The sequence below is a fragment of the Aquarana catesbeiana genome, linkage group LG02 (assembly GCF_042186555.1).
Source record: "Aquarana catesbeiana isolate 2022-GZ linkage group LG02, ASM4218655v1, whole genome shotgun sequence".
NCBI lineage: Eukaryota > Metazoa > Chordata > Amphibia > Anura > Ranidae > Aquarana > Aquarana catesbeiana.
Window position 1 is genome coordinate 544939301 of NC_133325.1, and position 6000 is coordinate 544945300.

Sequence of the window (6000 nt, forward strand, 5' to 3'; positions counted from 1 at the left end):
GCAGTATACTGTATGCAGCCCCTAAAGGACACACATTGCTGACCTCCATGCCTTCTAACCAATTTCTGCTCTGTTATATAAAATGAAATAGTTCAACTCACAATAATGCAGAATCAGTGGGAGCCCTGAGCGTGTCACTTGCCACCGTCGCCTGCCACTAGATGCAACTTGTCACGGAATGTCACTTGCCACATCACCCGCCACACGTTGCGGATTGTCCACTTGCCACGTCGCCTGCCACCAGATGCAGATTGTCACTTGTCACACGTTGCAGCATGTCAACTGCCACATGTTGCCGATTGTCCACTTGCCACATCCCGGATTGTCACTTGCCACGTCACCTGCCACACATTACTGATTGTCACTTGCCATGTCCCAGATTGTCACTTGCCACACATTAGATTGTCACTTGCCACGTCACCTGCCACACATTACGGATTGTCACTTGCCACTTTCCGGATTGTCACTTGCCACACATTACGGATTGTCACTTGCCACGTCTCCTGCCACATGTTATGGATTGTCACTTGCCACGTCACCTGCCACACATTACGGATTGTCACTTGCCACTTTCCGGATTGTCACTTGCCACACATTACGGATTGTCACTTGCCACGTCGCCTGCCACATGTTATGGATTGTCACTTGCCACGTCACCTGCCACACATTACGGATTGTCACTTGCCACACATTATGGATTGTCACTTGCCACATCGCCTGCCACATGTTACAGATTGTCACTTGCCACATCACCTGCCATACATTACAGATTGTCACTTGCCACGTCACCTGCCACACATTACGGATTGTCACTTGTCACGTCGCCTGCCACATGTTACAGATTGTCACTTGCCACGTCACCTACCATACATTACAGATTGTCACTTGCCACGTCACCCGCCACACATTACGCATAGTCACTTGCCACGTCACCTGCCACACATTACGGATAGTCACTTGCCACGTCACCTGCCACACATTACGGATTGTCACTTGCCAGCCACGTCCCAGATTGTCACTTGCCACACATTACGGATCGTCACTTGCTGCCACGTCCCGGATTGTCACTTGCCACTTCACCTGTCACACATTACGGATTGTCACTTGCTGTGTCACTTTCATGCTGTGTCCCAGAGTCAGGCAGCAGAGAGATAAGGTCATCTCTCTGCTTCCCGAGGCTGCCTGCACAGTGAGGGGGGAACTGCACTGCAGGGATGCAGGGAGGGCGCCGGGCGGTGAGAGATGATGTCATCTCCATGCACCCCCGGCTGCCAGCTCCCCGATTGGCCAGTCCGCTCACACAAGAGCCGAGCCGCCCAGCTGACTCACCACCTGACAGCCCTCGGAGCCGCCCGCGCTCTAACCGCGGAGCCGCCGCTCTCACCGGGTCCGGGCCCCTAACAGCTGCGGGCCCCATAGCGGCCGCATGTGTCGCTATGGCGGTAGTTCCGCCACTGGTCCTAAATGATGTCAGTAAGCAAGCCTTTTGCACAGAAAGAGGAATGTAGCAGATTCCTGTGATGGGGGAGTCACAAGTAGCTTCAACATGAAATACAAGAAATATGATTCTTAGCTGAAATTCTAAATCAGTCTTACTACACACATAACTATGGCCATATAAACTGACCCCCATTCCTACTTCATTCCCCCCTTTGATCATAATCATAGCAATTAATATGTGCGAGATTAAGCATCACTAAATAGCATACAGTTCTTCTTTCTAATGGATCAGAGCCCAATGTGACTGAGATTTTTATTTAGTCCTGGGGGGTTAATGGCTGGTATTTCCACATAGCCATAATATTGGTCGCAGGCTTTCTTTCTACGGTGGCCTCAATGAAACTCTGGATCATTCTAGTCCCAAGGGGAATCAGACAGGGCAGCAGCAGACATGCTCCAAGTATTACTACAACGATCCCCAATATAGCCTTTACCCCATATACACTGGGGAAACCCAAATCTCCGAACCAGCTACCAGCATTGAGACTATCCCATGTCTGGACTGGCACATGAGCTAACTTTTTCATTCTACCGGTGATTTCTTCAACTACTTTTCCTGTGTTGTCCACTTCTAAGCAACAATTACTCAAATTAAATTTTCCATAGACACCACCCTCAGTAGCTAACAGATAGTCTAGGGCAAGTCTATTCTGATAAACGTGAGCACGTAAATGAGTTCCTTGTTTAGCAAGCAAATTTAAGGCAGCAGCAGTTTCGTTCGTAATTATTTCTAATACAGCCTGTAACCTTATAATTCGATTAAGCATATAAATTGGTGTTCTATAACCGTAGCTACCATCTTGTAGCTGGACCATAATACTGGACGATACATTCTGGGGGCCACTCATTATCTTTCCAGTTTCCTATCTTTAGGTTAGATGACCTCCGCTTCCTCTTTGAACCTATGTACACAGGGACTCCCAGCTCTTCTCTATTCCCCAGTGGAAGGAGGAAAAATTAGGGTTTTAATGTGCCTAAGACACAGGCTCCTGACCAATCTTGGGGAAGCTCTGAATAGGCTTTATTCCCACAAATCCAGTACAAGTTTTCTGGGGCCTTCCAGTTAGATTCTTTGGTGAAATTTTCCCATAGCCCTTTTAGATGAGTAAAATTGGTAAAAGGGTGTGGGTCAGGCACGGGTACGTTTGTATCACTCCACCAGGATGTATTTTTAGAAGTGTTATTATAAAACTGTTGTCCTAAACAGGCCATTTCCCCTACATGTGTTCTATACTGGGGACCCGACCTGGTTATACAATATTTCCCAATTATTGATGTTTTCAGGTGCCATTCTGACCTTATTCGCTCAGGGGGCTGCTCAGAGGTGGCACTGAATGGCACATCATAATATTTTTCCTTGGCTTCCCAAGACCATTGGTCTCCCATGTTAGTTCCTCCACACACATAGCAATCCGTTACTTGTATTGTCAGCCACACTTTCTGCCAGTTCAATGAACAGGTTCTTTGTGCTAGGGGGTATTTCCATACCAGTGGCTAGCTCTTCATATAGGGAATGAAATAGCTGATGATTAGCACTCTGTGTGTTCAGTCTCCAGTGAGACATACACAACTGTACTGGGGTCTGATCCTTTACCATGAATATGAACTCCAAATTTATTTCCCCATTGTGTTAAAAACTGGGCAGGGTTATGTATGGTGAAATTCACAGGGGTGCAGCTGCCCACTGTGCAGCTGGATGGACCAGCTAAAGATTGTAGAATGGCATCCTGATTTTTCATTCCCCATGTTCCCCAAGCAGCACCCCTCCAATAGGGGCAGTAGTTCCATTCATCATTTGCACAGCTAGGTCCCAGTCTCCCTGAACAGATGTACTTATCATTTTTCAAATACTCTCTCTTCCATCCCAATCCTCCACACCCTCCCCTTGGGAAGAGGTTGAGGTTGATGGCAGAACACACATCAAAAATCAGGCTTGCTGCAGTGATCAGTGTACGGTTTATCAGCTTACCGGTTGAACTAAAGCTCCGAACGGTTAGCCAGGTTTTATAGGGTGCATAGGTGGGGTCATAACAGGTTATCTGATTTTCAACGGAGCACATTGAATAGGTAGTCCAAATATGTATGCAAGTACCAGTCTCTGTGCCCTTGCATTGATAATGACAGTGCCACAGTAACATCTTGGTAGTTATGGATCCTACTCTGGTGGTCTTTATACAAGGGTCACATGAGTTACTCTCCCCCTCTTTTAGCCCGGTCAGTATCACTATTATGACTATCAACAGTCTCATTATAAAGATTTTACTAAACATTACACCGATGAATATCCTCAGGCTTCAGCTTGTGCGTAGACCAACCAGCGTCCGGGGTGTGGTTGGAGCAGAGCTTAGTAGATATCCTTTATCTTCCACCGTGCATTGAGCCAGCAGCTTCCAGGAGTGTGCTGGCCGCAGGTCATCGGTCAATGGTCTCTAAGTCAAAGGTTCCCTGTGGGGGCCACCGCGCTCCATAGCGGGGCCAATCTTTCTCACACAATGTTATCAATTTCTCAGGGCTAAGTTTTAAATTGCAGTTCTTAGCAAATCCCTTCCTAAAGTTGGAGATCATGGATTGTAGGGGAGATTCAACACTATTTCCCACCCATACTTATAACCTAAAAGACACCAAGACAGACACAGAGGGTAGGGTAGATGATGAGAATTCAGTAAGGGGTCTGAATCCTCGACACAAGTAGGAACAATAGACAACGCTTCCCTCGGTCAGTGGCCTGGGCGCGGTCTCCCTGCCAGAAAACGCACTTAGAAGAGGACCACTGTCACCTCACCACAAAGTGATGTCTCATACACACACATTAATCATACCAGACACTCCCACCCAAAAATTACTGACTGACTGAGGATTCATCCGAAAGATGCAATCATCTGAACGGACGTCTCTCTCGGAAGGTGATCAGGTTTCCCTTCTCTCGATCCGTCGAGAGGCTGGCTGGCTGTCTGACTGTTATCCAAAAACAAAAGTAAAAAGACTCTCACCTGTTCCTGTTGGAGCTCCAGCTATTTCTCAGATTCCCAGGTCCTTTTGACGCTACCAAGGTCGTCCACAGCAGGCCACCAAATGGGACACAGCGCAGTCTCCTAGATAACAGTTCTAGAAGGCGCCTTTTGAGACTACGATATAGCCCACAGGGCTGGCCTCTCGGACCACTCCTTGTAGGTCTGGTGGAAAACAGTGCCACCTGCCTCAACAGGTCACACCGATATTCCCTCCTCACGGCCAAATGCACCAAATAAAGTAGCAGAATATCGGTAATGACATTATTGGACAATGAACTCTGGTATGGGAGATTTATTCCATCTTTCTAGCCAAAAAGAATGGACACTCCTGACCCGACTAGTGTCTACATGTCAAGAGTGTCTAATACAGCTAATACAGCGTAGATATAATTTTCAGCATATTGAGTCACAAGCGAACAGGCGGTACACTTCCCTTATACAAAACATTCTAACCTATTAAAAATCAACCTATGCATCCTAACCCAGACAAGTTCTGCAAACAATATATATTTTTAACTTTATACAAAACTTTCGTTTCTCTGCAGTATGCTCTTGCGGTTCCTTCATCTGTCTTAAATGATGTCAGCAAGCAAGCCTTTTGCACAGAAAGAGGAATGTAGCAGATTCCTGTGATGGGGAGTCACAAGTAGCTTCAACATGAAATACAAGAAATATGATTCTTAGCTGAAATTCTAAATCAGTCTTACTACACACATAACTATGGCCATATAAGCTGACCCCCGTTCCTACTTCAGAAGAGGTTAGAAATTCTGCTACATTTGGCCTGCCCTAGATTCAACATTTACTACTGACTGAATAAAATGCATACAGTATATAAAAAGACTTTTAGGTTAACTGGTTTCCTGTTCGTACAGAGATATGAATCTTGCACATCAGCTACACAGGTTCTCAGATATTACAGTAAACTGCAAGGTCCACTTACATCAGATATCCTCCCCTATCATATTTACCAGCTGTACAGTTTAAAAAAAAGCAAAGCAGACATCTCCCTAGCAAGGACATGGAGAACAGTAAATATCCAAGAGGAAACTTTAACACTTATCTATCTAAAATTAAAAAAAAAACATTTTGACTGGAGTTGTTGATAAAAATGGAAATTAGAACCCCAACTGACAAGGAAATACCCTACCTCTAGCTCTTTCAAAAGGCAGCATATTTATTCTGCTTACTTTAGTGGGAAAAAGTATAAAAAATATGAATTATGATTGTTTCAGTAAAATTCCATAAATTATCTTGAAACTAAACATTGCCCACAAGATGGCACTGCACCATAGACATCCAAACGTGTTATGTGTCAACATCTTCTTTTCCCATACAAATATATGGGAATGCAAAATAATCTTGAAGAAGGCCAGAAAAAGGTCAACCGCACCTGACAAAGAATTCTTAATGATCTCAAACCTCAGTGATGTTAACCACTTCAAAATCAGACACTTTCACCTCCCTCCTGCCCAGGTCATTTTTACGT